The 14,249-nt window shown below is 45.7% G+C and overlaps 1 protein-coding gene and 1 pseudogene across 1 annotated transcript in view; one reads left to right on the top strand and one right to left on the bottom strand.

The window, feature by feature from the left end:
• Window positions 1-14,249, bottom strand: part of Plekha7 (pleckstrin homology domain containing A7) — a 187,660-nt gene that overhangs the window by 86,580 nt on the left and 86,831 nt on the right. The window lies entirely within an intron of this gene.
• LOC114630144 lies at window positions 11,740-12,200 on the top strand (annotated as a pseudogene).

The following is a 14,249-nucleotide window of genomic DNA, read 5'->3' as shown; positions in this document are numbered from 1 at the left end:
TCCAGAGGGGTGAAGAAGTGCTTTTCCTTGGTCCAGTATCCATGCAGGACCCAGGAAAGAAAGACCCCTCTCTACCTCAGAACTGAGGATTCAGACTCCAGACATCCAAGCAGAGAGAGGGGTTCCCTGCCTGCCTTACCTTTAAAAGAGAGTGGAATGGGATGGCTTCAAAAACCCCCACCTAAACAGTTTCCTGTTTTATTTCCCGGTTGTATTCACTCAGGAAGTGAGTCCTGTTTGAGGAACACAGCAGGAAGACAGGGTCTGACCCACAGAAACCACAAGTACCCAGAGTTTCCATTGTACACACCATGACCACACTGGCAACACCCTAACAGAATCTTCTAGCTTGATTCTAGGATTTCTTTCTTTTCTTTTTTTCTTTTGATTTTCAAGCATGAAATGGGGCAAGAGAGAGGCATCAGTCAGTGGAAGAGAGTGAGACTGAAGCCAGAATTGGGCTCAAACCTCTGTTTCACCCAGCGGTGTGGACACTTTATAGAAAACTTCTCCATGATGTGATGCCTGGCAGAAAGGTGAACCACAAGTCTTTTTATTGGATGTCTACCCCCGCCCAACCCTAAGGAAATCCTGAAGACTCTCCACATCCCAGCAGAGGGCTCACCATGTCGGTGTATCTGACTTCTCTCAAAACAGGCAGCCAAAACTGGAGATCAGTGGTAGACATAGATACCAATGAAAAATGAGTATCCAGAACAGTAACCCTGTGTGCATATTCCATTCTTTTATTTTAAAATTTTATTTTCTTGGGGCTGGTGAGATGGCTCAGCAGTTAAGAGCACTGACTGCTCTGAGTTCAATTCCCAGCAACCACACTGTGGCTCATAACCATCTGTAATGGGATCCAAAGCCCTCTTCTGGTGTGTCTGAAGATAGCTACAGAGAGAGAGAGAGAGTGTGTGTGTGTGTGTGTGTGTATGAGATTTGTAGATCACATAGCTAGAGAGGGCTAGAGCCAGGGTTCAACCCAGGCCCTCTGACCTAAAAGCTTTGGGGGGAAGGCAAATGTTGGACTATTCTCCATCAGACATTAAGGCAAGAGCTAAAGATGTGAATCAGTTTGCACAGTGCCTGCCCAGCATCCACAGGGTCCTGGGCTCCATCCCTGGCACGTCTTGTAACATCAGCACTCACTCCATAATCTGAGGACTCAGAATGTGAAGGCAGGAGCATCAAGAAGTCAAAGTGAAACTGGGTGACGAAGTTTGAGGCTAGCCTGAGCTCCTGACCCCCCAAAAAGAAAAAGACAAAAAGGCAAAAAAATAAAAATCAATTATTTATATTGTCAAAGCAAGAAGGAAGGAGAAATTGCTCTGATTAGATTTTCTACCTTCTGGAAACAACCCTAGGCCTCTGCTTCCCCATGGAAGTCCCAGCAGTTTGGACTGCATGAAGGTAAGAGTCCAGAACTTGCCGGTGGTCTTTTCACTAGCAAGGTCTCTTGCCTTTGAAGAGGGCTGTGTAAAGAAATGAGTATGCACAGTGTCCTTCCTAGTGCCTCCCACTCTACAGACAGCTGCACATCACTACCTCTGAATCACATCTTGAAGCTAAGCCTTTCCCAGTCCAGGCTCTGTTCCTCAGTGTCAAACTATGTGGGCAGGAAGGGACGCAGACAGCAGAGAGCTTGCTCAGTGAATGGCTTTCTCTGCTGTGTGATGGTATCTGATGCATGTTAAGTGCCTCCCTGCAATTCCCCAAGTGTCTATTAATCAATCAACCAAGAACAGAGGGCTCTAAGGGAAAATCTGCCACTGCAGAAGAAACCAAATTGTGAGCAGCATCCTGGCTAATGCATGGGCAGAGGGCTGTGGTCAGTACAGTATTCTGAAGGTGTTAGGCCCACCAGTCACAAGGTAAGATAACAGAAAAGTCATCTACAGACAGGAACAAAAGTCTACCTTTTCCCAGGTTTACCTGGGCACTGGCTGAGCCAATAAGAGAATGTACCAAACTGTATAAAGGAGATGTGGATCAGTGCAATAGCACACACCTATAGTCCCTGCTGCTGGGGGAGCCTGTGGTGGGAGGACGGCTTGGACCCAGGAGTTTGAGGTCAGTCTGAACAATACTATGAGACCTCATTTCAAAAATAAATAGGTAGGGCTGAAGGTTGCTATGTCAGTAAAGTATTTGCACAGGCAGGAGGTTCAGGGTTCTGTTCCCAGAATCCATGTAAAAAGCCAGGTGTGGTGGCTCTCTTGTAATCCCAGTGCCAGGGAAGGGAAGGCAGGGAATCTTTGGAGCTCACTGACCATCTAGTCAGCCTGGATGATCCCGACTCAGAGACATACACCAAGCTCTGCACTTCCCCTTCTTCTCCACAGTCAGTCAGTCAGTCAGTCAGTCAGTCAGTCAGTCAGTCAGTCAGAAACCCAAAGCCAGCCTGTCTTTACTGTCTGCAGCTACAGCTCTGCCAGCATCCTGCAAGGTGGCTGCAGAGCTCCCAATGTGCAGCGATGGCAGAGGCCTGGTGGCAGCATTATCTCCTTGCTGCTTTAAGTGAGCCAGACAAGGCTCCTGAGTGCGTGCAAGGGAAAGACTGTGGGGACAGGCACCTTCGTCCTCACTGACCAGGAAAGGCTGCTGCCTACTAAATCACCTTCTGTGAGTTCTCACGAGCACCGTGCATGTGTTGCTTTTGCTTAGGGAACACAAAACAATTAGAACGGGATCCAGACTTCACAACTGCAACTGTGGGTGTCATGGGAGGGCCTGCCCTTGTAGGCACACATGTGGCTCAAATGTGAATTTAAAAGGTGATTAAGAAAATATGCAGTTTGGTACTGAAGCCCTCTCAGGAGGTGAGGAAAATGGCAAATGCTCATTTCAGGGCTCTGGGTGGCAATCACTACCCACTCCCAGAGTATTCAGTCATCACCATGACAACCGCCCAAAGTCTTCCTTCCTCTATGGCAAAGACAATAGAAATTTTAATTAAGGCCTTCCCCCCCTCCTTAAATCAGTTGGAAGAGAACATCCATGAAATGTTATTCAGAAATACATGACCAGAAACAGTTTAAGAATTCTGCAATATTTTCACAGCTTTTCACAAATCACATGACCCTATCCCTCCCACCCCCCATCCCCAAAGCCTAGTCTTGGTCTGCATCAATGTCTTGGAGTTTACAGGGCTCATAAATTTAGATTTGTCTGGATATTTGATCTAACATCATAAAGCTGTGTAAACATTCCAATTTCATATCTCTGGCTATGACTGAGAACAGTATCCTAGCTATTTTTATTTCAGCCATAAATTCAGAAGGTCTGATACACTTTCATTAGGCTTCGGTGTTCAATGGCCTCTGGACTGACAGATCTGGATCCCTGTGGTGCACTCTGTGTGATCCTGGGCTAGACTTTTACCTTCTCTAGAGCCTACCTGGAAGAGAGAGTAGGGACACCTCTGTGAAACATGCCAGTAAGAAGCAACAGTGATCATTTTATATATATGCACAGTGAGTTGTCAATTAGAATAATGAAACAGTCATTATTATTTTGCCAGAAGTACACAAAAGAGTACTGGTTCTGCCTTCCTATGAAATATGTCTAGAATATGCTGGCTTCTCTCCCTTCTCTATCGTAAACCCAGCTTCTTGTATCTCTCACTTGGATTTTCCTAACAGATCCTACCTAAGCTCTTTGCTTCTAGAACCTTCTGCACAGCTCCTAGTCCTCACGACCAATCAATTTAGACTGCTCGCTCTGCTCTATGTGAACTTCCAATAGGATTTTCAGGGTATGGGGGGACACACTGGGTTTTCCTGGAAAACATTCTTATTTTAAAGGCCTCTGAAATAAATGAAGGGATTGAAAACAATGTTGACCAGTGAGATGGTTTAGCTGATAAAGGCCTTGCTGGCAAGCCTGACACCCTAGAACTCACACAAAGGGAGATGACTAACTCCAAACAGTTGTCTTACCTCCACATGTGCACAGTAATACATGCACACACACGTGTGCATACACTCAGATACACGCAGTTTTTAATGAGATGGGAAATCTCAGGAAGGGTGATTTATCAAAGGCAAAGAGCCTTCCTAAGTCTAACAGCAGGACTGTAATCTTGTTCTGGGGTCCTAAGTGGAATGAGGAGCCACAGGGCTGTGGGCTGGCTGGAAAGTGTGGGCAGTTCAGCAGATGGGGTGCCTAGAGCAGGCACTCCATGGAACTGCCCTCCACTTGCCTCCACCATGGCAGAGAGACGTCACATGCAGGCAGGTGCTCCTGCACATACGGAAGGGAAAGGCTTTGGAGCTCCAGGGATGCATCTGCGAGCCCTAGAAATGCAGGTCATACTCCACACTGCCAGTGTTCTGTGTGGTGGGAAGGAACTATGCATAGTTCAGCTCTCACGGCTGTGAGCCCTCAGCGGTCTCTGACTGTGTGACTACGCATTCTTCTCTCAAACATGCAGCACATGCAATGCTGGCCGGCTGCATGCCAGGATGACACAGTGAAATAGCGGTCTTAGGAGCACAGACAGTGTGACCTGTCTTTCCTGAACTCCTGGGGAGCTCTACCTCCACTGGCCCGACCGCTCAGCTCCACCACCATCAAGATAATCTCCTCCTTGTCATGAAGTTCAAACACGTTTATACAAATCAGACTAATGAGAATTGGTCAAGTCCTTAGTGGTCTGACAGGCCAGGAAGAAAGAAGACAAAAAGCAGGAGGCACCAAGCAAAGGCCCCTCACTGGGTTTATCAGGTGGTCTCCTATAAGCCCAGTCACTTTTGCCACCCCCAGCCCCCAAAAACTTTCCCACTATTTTCCTAGTCTAGAAACTCTAAATTTAATTTTTAAGCTGCTCACCACATGGAAGCCGTGTATAACCCAGAGGAATATGTACAGCATGAAAGTTTAGTTTTTGCTTGTTATTTACAAAAAGTAACAATATGCAGCCCTTAGCAAAAATCAAAACTAAATAAGCAAACCTAGAGAAGAAGAAATGCTGAGGGGGAATATCACTTCTAGGTCCACTGACACTATAGTCTGAGAGCTAAATAATTAACTTTGTGCTAAAGCAAGCCCTTTTCCCCCTGTAGATTCTACTGAAGATGAACTTTAAAAAAAAAAAAAGCCAGCATTTCAAAAAATATTGTGTGGGACTTTAAGACTCTCTTCTCAACTTTACCATTAGCAACTTATCCTTATAACTTGTCCTTACAGACGACAGCTTTATTGAGATACAATGCACAAATCAATCACAACCTTCTAAGTTCAATGCAACAGCTTTGAGTACATTCAGAGCTGTATAATGACCATGTCAGTCATTTTTGCCTTCTTGAGAACATGCCCCCACCCCATACTAGTACCTTGCCTTGTGTCTGTCGATCCAGCTAAGGAGGGCTAAGACAACGGACTGCTTAAATACATCAGTCTGGGTAACAACCAGACCCCATCTTAAAAAAGAAAATTAAAAAGTTCCTCTCTTCAATCTTCTAGCCGACATCACCACCATGCCCAGGATGGAGTCATCCCTGGGCTACAGTTCATCTGCTTTCTAGCTTCATGAACACTTCCTCCTCTGAATATTAGCAGGATCATATACTGTGTCACCTTTCATGACTAGCTTCCTTCACTTAGAATAAACCTTTTAAGGTTCATCCTTGTGACATTATCAATTTTTCTTTCCTTTTCATTACCAGGTAATATTCCATTGCAGACAGATACTTTTTTTTCACTCAGCTGGCAGGCATCTGGGTCAGACTATATTCACGTTTAGGGTATCACAGATAATGCGGCTGTGGACAATGTATGGGAATTTATGTTCTCATTTCTCCTGGGTGTAGACCATCAGTTTTACGGAAATTCTACATTTAAACTTTTGAGAAGCATCAGACTGGTTTCCCCAGTGGCTCCCCAACATGTACCAGCCCTAGTTAACCACTCAACACTAAAATGCAGAATGCCCCCCAATCTGAGTTCTCACCTTCCATGTTTTCAGCACTAACTCTCAACCACGACCCCAAAATGTTAAATGGAAAATCCTGGAAAATAAACGACTCCTGAGTTTGAAGTTGTTTGCTGTTCTGAGTCATATAATAAAATCTTGCAAGCCTGTTTCATCCCGCCCCAGATGTGAACCATCCTTTGTCCATTGTATGCACATGGCTAATGAGACCCACTCATTTATCACCTGGCATCATCCTGGTTACCAAACTATCTCAGTATCAAAATGTAATATAACTCAACTAACTGTATTTTACTTAATAACAGCTACAAAGTACATCAAGAAATGTACTGCAAAGCTGGACTCAGTAGTACATAGCCATAATCCTGAGCTACCTGGGAGGCTGAAGTGGGAGAATCACAATCTCCAGGTCAGCCTGGACTACAGAGACCCTGCTCTAGGAAAAACCACAACGGTAGTGAAGGAAAGGAGGCAGCAGGCATAGGAGGAGAGACAGACTCTAGTACTGTGTGTAGGGGAAAAACACAGGGCTGCTGGGTTCACCATCCCTAGGTATGGGTCGGGAGTGAGTACCATCTGTGATTTAAAGTAGCACTGGGGCCTGGAGACATATCCCAGCAGAGAGGGGGGACTACTGCAGAGACATCCATGTGTGAAGTCATCGTATGCTTTCCGCAATAGCTAATGGCATGTTGAGCATCTTCCCATTTGCTCAGTAAACAGTTACATATCTTATTTAGCTTAACTAAGCTTTTAAAAAAGCAAGCCCTAAGGGCTGGAGAGATGGCACAGCACTTAAGAGCACTGGCTGTTCTTCCAGAGGACACGTAACAATCGGTAGCTCACAACCAGCTGTAAATTAACTCTAGTCCCAGGGATCCAACACCCTCTTCTGGCCTCTGAGGGCACTGCACACACATGCTACCCAAACACATAAAACAAAAACAAATCTTTAAAAAAAAAATTATTGCAAGTCCTCTGGACAGGGCCAGTATCTGAATTCAAATGTCCCTTATAGTTGAATTGTCCTAGGAAGTCACCTTTGATGAGCTTGATATTTCTGATTTACATGTATATAGTAATCTAACTCCCAGAGAGTAGAGGACTGGGATACAGTGTGCTTAACACAGGCCCAGCTTGCAACAGTAACTAACAACCAACCTTATGTTAGCACTTTGTAACCCATCAATTTGAAAGACTTCAACACTCAGGGAAATACTAAAACTGGCAGAAGAGACGTTGAAAGCACAGGGCAGGGGGAGCTAAAAGAAATAGGGGGAGAGCAGAGGGATAAGACTGGAGTTAGACTAGACCATTTTCAGTCTTCTTTTAGCTACCAATGTCAAAAGCAGTTCTGAACTTGCTCCTCCACCACTCAAGCACTCCTTGGCTCAAGCTCTAAATTTCTGCTCAGAAAAGCCTGAGTGGCTGGCAAGATGGCTCAGTGGGTAAGGACACTTGTCACCAAACAGGATGATCTGAGCTCAATCCCTGGAACCCACACCATAAGAGAGCTGACTTGTGCAAGTAGTCCACTGACCTCCACATACATGCTGTGCCCCTCTCCCCATATGTACAAATAAATAAATGTGATACAAATTGTTTTAGAACCATTTGTGTTAAACCTGTTACTCTACTGAATTCTCACTGAACGGGAAGGAAGCAGTTCTAAATCGCTGGGAATGAGGATAGCTGTATACTGACTGCATGGGCACATGAGCATCATGTGGTTGATGGAGAACGTATTGAACAATGAGTCAGGATGAGTAGACAACCAGAACATGTTTGGACATATCTCATGTTAGGGAAGGAAGAGACCTTCCCTTTGAGGCTCCTGGGAGAGGCTGAGAGCTGCCAAGGGCTGGCAGCTGAGCTTCCCACAACCCTCCAAATCCACTGTATGGCACAGGCATCTCTTAGGCTAGCCTCCCTCCCTCCCCCACCCCCTCTCTCACAATACTCAAGAATTATGTATCCTAAAGGATGCTGCTTTTCAGTTGTGAATGAGGAGGGAAAAACTTCCTTTACATAAGCTCAGAGCAGAAAGGGAAGGAAAAGAGTGGCTCCAAATTCAGAGTAAAGGCAGGCTGTCTGAGAAGGTGCAAATCATAGCATGCCACACATCAGAATAACAAGAAATACTTCACAGAGAAATTCTGTTTGCCATTCAACACCAAAAGGGAAGTTGAGCCAAAAAAAAAAAAAAAAAAAAAAAGTCTTCTGGCCTCCCACACATTGACATGGGCAGTGCACAGTCTGAGAGCAATCAGCCCTCTGGCTTGTGTTCTTCCGACCATGTCCCTTGTTTCAGAAACCCCAAATCTATTGCTGCCACTAGGCTGTTCAGCAAGGTCCATAGTCAGAGCAAACTCTACATTTCTGCTGCCCAACTGTGCAAATCACAATTTACCCCTGGTGTTCTTCACAGATGAAATGGGAGACCCTTCCCCGAGGCCTTGAAGAGGTCATTGTGGGACAGGCTTGCATTTTTCAGCTTCTTCTGAGGTCCCTCTAGAAAGGCCTTCACTGACTTAAAATAATCCTCCTTGTTTGGGGAGCTCAAGAGACAGCTCAGCAGTGAAGAGCAGTTCCTAGCACCCACACAGTTGCTAACAAACATCTGTAACTCAAGTTCCAAGGATGTTGTGCCCTCTTCTGGCCTTTGCCATTAGGCATTATCCAGCAGTCAATCTGTGAGCTACACAATAGCAACCTGCCAGGCAAGATGTATCCACTGGTGCATTAGTGGCATGGTTGCTATGGGGATAACCAACCACTTTCAGAATAGATTTGAGGTCTGCTCCCAAGGGGGAATCATGCCTAGCTCTGTAAACCACAACTGGCAGAGGGGAACCCACTACTAATGTTTCTAAATGGAGATGTTGTTGAAATGCCTTCTATATTTGTTTATAAAGATGATTCCTGCTTTGAACTTTGGTCAGAGAAGCTTCTCTTGGGAGTGTGTGATGACTCATAACTAGCCAAAGTACTGAGAAGAATTGACTGCTGAGTGCTCAGCCCTAAACAGGACACCTCCCTGACTTCCTCGATTCCTCTTTCACATACACATGCCAAGGCCCAGAGACACCCCAGAAGAGGAGATAAAAAGATTTTAAGAGCTGGAGGCTGGGGAGGAGAGCTGGGCTGGTCGTGGAATTACACTCGTGAACTCACAGCACAGGATCAAGCGACCAACATTATCGTGGAAAGGAGGGAAAAGCTCTAAGGCCCCGCCCCCAAATGAGGAGCTATTGGCAGTTAATGACTGTTTGAAGGTGGGGAGGGAATCATCTTTATCAGAAGTATAGCCACTAATGAGTTGTCCCTGCTCCCATAAATCACCCCAGACCCATGCTCACGCAAGCAGCACTGAGTAAACTCCATGAATCATAAAAAATAAAAGACATGGAAGTAGAGGGAAAGCTTGTTGGAAAGAAGGGGTACAGAGAGAATGGGGGGGCAGATAAAAGAGGGAAAAGGAGAGTGACTATAATCAAGATGCATCATTTACATGTATGAAGTTGTCCATAATTAAAAATATACATGCATGTGTGTCTAAATGCACACATGCACATACACAAACACACAACCTCAATATGAGAAATGATGAATTAAAGCCGATCAAGAGTGTTAATTCTAAAATTCCAACACTATGGGTAATATCTCTTCTGCCTGCTTCTGTGAATATCCTGGCTCACTGAGGAAAATTCAGAAAATAAAGCGGGGCTCAGTTAGCAGAGTGCTTGCTTAGCATATCTGAGGCCCTGGGCTTCATCCCCAGATCCATATACGCCTGGTTGTACAAACCATAATCCCAGGACCAGGAAAGTGGAGGCAGAAAAATCGGAGGTTCAAGGTCGTCCTCAGCTACACAGGAGCTTAAGGTCAGCCTGGGACTCTTGAGGTTCTGGGGAAGGAGAGAAGGAGAGTGAAAAAGAAGGGGAAAGAATGGAAAAAGGAAGGAGGGGAAGGATAAAAATGTAGATTACCTATAATCACCACCACACCACTGATACTAATTTGGTGTATTGCCACCTGTTATTTATATAAGAATTAAAATTCATAAGTACATTTTGCACATTCTGCTCGCAAAGGTTTTTGGCCTTTAAAACGGGGGAGGATGTGAAATGTTTTGATGAGAGAGAGAGAGAGAGAGAGAGAGAGAGAGAGAGAGAGAGAGAAAAGCAAGGGAAAGCACGGAGATGGTGTGTCCAGGGAGGCTGAAGGTAACTTGCTCTTCCGCCATGTATCCTTGGCTACTGCACCATATCAAGCACACCTGCTCAAAACAGACTGCCTTCTGAGCCTTTGCCTGAAGCTCCAGAGAACACACAGAATGAAAGTCTCACCTATTTATTTACTTAATTATTTTATTATTTTAAGCCAAGGCCTTGCTATGTAGCCCTGGCTGACCTGGTATTCATAGCAATTCTCCTGCCTCAGCCTCTTGAATGCTAAGAGTATGTTGTATGTCATCAACTCTGGTTTCCCTCTCTTTTAAATCAAAACGAGATTTTCTTTATGAGTGAGTGAATGCAGGTACACACAGACTCTAGAAGAAAGCATGCTGTCCCTTGGAGCTGTAGCTAAAAAATGGCTGTAAGCCACCTGATATGGGTCCTCTGTAAGAAAGAACAGTATTCAGGGCTGAAGAGTTAGCTGAGCAGTTAAGGGCACCAGCTCCTCTTCTAAAGGACTAGGTTCAATCCCCAGCACCTACATGGCAGTTCACACCTGTCTGCTACTCCAGTTCCAGGATCTGAAACCCCCACACATATATATGCAGGCAAACACCAATTCACGTAAAAGTCAAATATAATAAAAATCCTTTAAAAGAAAGAACAGTACTCGCTGTTAATCACCAAGCTACCCATCCAGTGCCCCACCCCTCCCTCTCTCTCAACTTACTTTGTCTATGTGTATGAATATTTCACCCACATATCTGGTACCTACAGAGACCACAAGGGGGTGTTAGACCCCCTGGAACTGGAGTTACAGATAGCTGTGAGCTGCCATATGATGCTGGGAACTGAACCTAGATCCTCTGCAAGAAGGGTAAGTACTCTTGACCACTGAGACATTGCTCCACACCCCCCCCCCATTTCTTCATTTGCCAACATCTTGCTCACTGAAGTAATACTTCCATCCTAATGAAATAACAGATCTTTAAACTACTTTGTTCAAGGTCACCATAACCCAAAGCATCTGCTCACTGTTTCCTTTTAAGCAATCTCAGCCTTCATCCTCATCTGCAGCCCTAGGGCTACCTGGAAGGACAGCAGGACACAGCCCTCTGGATCTGCAGGAAACAGCCACTAGTTCCCTTGAGCATGTCCCCCAGGAAAACAGAGAAGCAGAAATATGCCCCCCCCCACCTCAAACTGGCTGAAAAGGCCAATCCTAAGTGAAAAAGGCCAATTCTATGTTATTCCCCAGGCTCCAGCTCTATCTCCCCAGAAGACTGGGGGCTACAGATCAAGCATGGGTATAATAATAAGTTAGTCCCATTTGAGCTCAGAGCTTACAGTACCCCTCTCCCCCACAGGGTCTTACTCTGTAGCTCTGGTTGTCCTGGAACTTACTATGTAGATTGGGTTGGCCTTAAATACACAGAAATCCACCTGCCTCTCCCTTCTGAGTGCTGAGATAATAGGCAGGCTCTACCATGCCTGGTCTCTAGCCTCAGCCCTTTCAATATGAAGCATTTCATCTGTTTGAGGCAAGCCTGACTTCCACTCCACACTAGGCGAGGGGAGGTTCTAAAAGGTGACAGCTCGCTCCGCGCGTGCGTGCCTCCGCGAAGCCCCTGGGGCTGACAATGGCGGAGCTTGGTGAAGCGGACGAAGCGGAGTTACAACGCCTGGTGGCCGCCAAGCAGCAGAAGGCGCAGTTCACCGCGCAGGTGCATCACTTCATGGAGCTATGTTGGGATAAGTGTGTGGAGAAGCCAGGAAGTCGGCTAGACTCCCGCACTGAAAACTGCCTCTCTAGCTGTGTGGATCGCTTTATTGACACTACTCTTGCTATCACCGGTCGGTTTGCCCAGATCGTACAGAAAGGAGGGCAGTAGACCATACCTTAGAATGACAGAAGACCAAAAGACTTGTTACTAAGCAGATGGAATAGCCAGTGGTGAAAGACTTGTCAAAGTGTCTGTTGGTGTTAAAAAGTAAGAGAGCAAATGTTCAAAAGTGAAATTTTATTTATGGGAATTCAGTAATTCCAACTTGTATCACACCAGTTAATAAAAGTGAAGTCTCCGGAAAAAAAAAAAAAAAAAAAAAAGGTGACAGCTCTGTCCAGGCAGATGTAGACCTCGAGGATGAAGGTGTGATTCCCGACAGCAGGCAGCCTTCAGGCTCCTGGAGTCAGCAGCAGCCCTTCCTTCAGACTCTTAGCACTGACAGGGGGTCAGAGAGCAGCTTAGCAAGCTGGGTGCCACCCATCAAAATAGACATCTAATCTCCGGGCAGTGGTGGCGCACGCCTTTAATCCCAGCACTTGGGAGGCAGAGGCAGGTGGATTTCTGAGTTCGAGGCCAGCCTGGTCTACAGAGTGAGTTCCAGGACAGCCAGGACTACACAGAGAAACCCTGTCTCGAAAAACCAAAAAACAAACAACAACAACAAAAATAGACATCTAACAAATAGGACTTCTGTGGGCTGAGCCACATCCCCCAACAAAATTCATGTTTGATATCCTCCCCCACAGAATTTAAGAATATAGTCATATTTAGAGATCAGATCATTCAAAAGGTAGCCAAACTTAAATTCAAACCCTTGATTATGCATAGCAATGGCACCTTAAGTCTCAGCTGCTCACAAGACTGGAGCATGGGAGGATGCTTGGGCTGGGGAGGTTGAGACCAGCCAGGATAGCATAGTGAGACTGTGTCTCAAAGCAAACAAGTCCAAATGCATATGACGGGACTCTTATAAGATGAAGTGCTGACAACTAAAAGACAGGCTATGAGCCAAGGACACAGGTCTCTAAGGACACCAAACGTACTGACACTTCGACTATTAGCCTCCAAGCTGAGAACATACATTTATTTCTGTTGCTTAAGCCAGCCAACATTTTGTGTCGGCAGACCAAGAACACTACATAGGAACCTGTAAGCATTGACTGACTGGAGCCGGGCAAAGCTGCAGGGGGCACACTGTGATTGCCGGGCAGGAAAGAGACCATTTAGGCTTTGGGAACGGGAATGGGGATGATTTGATTCTCATTTCTCCTACTGTGTGACTTTGAGTATTCCATTCAACCTATCTGCTCACTTCCAAAACGGAGAAAGCATGATGCCTTCTTGGTGACGTGTTAGGGTAGATTAGATGAGGTGTGTACTGGTGTAAACACTCAACAATAAGTATCAGTTATACTATTCATTAATATGAATAGCCACATTATCAGAGAAGTTCTCAGTAGAAGAAACTGGCCAAATGTATTGGCTAGTTTTTATGTCAACTTGACACAGAGTCATCTGAGAGGAGGGAACCTTAGCTAAGAAAATGCCTCCAGAAGATTGGGCATATGGCAAGACTACAGGGCATTTTTAAAATTAATGATTGCTGTCGGGGGGGATGTATCTAGCTTGCTGTGGCTGGTGCCATCCATGGGCCAGAAGTCCTGGGTTTGACTAGAAAGTAGGGTGAGTAAGCCAGGAAGCAGCACTCCTTTCACCAGCTCCTGCCTCTGGGTTGCTACCAGGTTTGAATCCCTGCCTTGGCTTCCCTCAATAGACTGTGTAATCAGGACACGTAAGCCAAATAAACCTATTCTCCACACATTGCTTATGGTCATGGGGTTTCATCACAGCAACAAAGACAGAGTTTGAGGACATAGTAAAAATGAAACGGAGATTGCAGCTTCTCTGGCCATTTCTTTTGCCAGGCCTCCACACAAGAACTGGGGCCCTTTTATGTTCTTGCCCTTTTCCCCCTTGAGATGTTCTTGGAATCCAATACAGTCACACGTTAAAACTCCACCCATAAGTTACTGGGAGCAGGACCTGTTCCCAAGACCTACAAAGCAGCTGCAGCAGCCTGCAAGTCCATGACCCACCCTACCCTCAGACACAGCAGCTGGAAGGTGCAGATGTCACACCAGAGCCTTATAAACTGCAGCACCTGGGTCTGACTCACTCTGCTTTGTGACGCCTCAGATATCCTTGGCCTCTGGGCTTAGTTTTCTCACCTGCAAATGGAAAGACTACACACTAGCTAAGTCTGCTCCTAGAGCATCTAAGCGCTTCTCTGCACGCTAGTACTGGCTTCTCACCTAACTCTCTGTGAAAGCCAGCAACGTGGGAAGA

The sequence above is a fragment of the Grammomys surdaster genome, unplaced genomic scaffold, assembly GCF_004785775.1.
Source record: "Grammomys surdaster isolate TR1022 unplaced genomic scaffold, NIH_TR_1.0 330, whole genome shotgun sequence".
Lineage (NCBI taxonomy): Eukaryota > Metazoa > Chordata > Mammalia > Rodentia > Muridae > Grammomys > Grammomys surdaster.
Note: the sequence above shows the minus strand (reverse complement) of the source record. Positions and strands in the feature narration are given on the sequence as shown.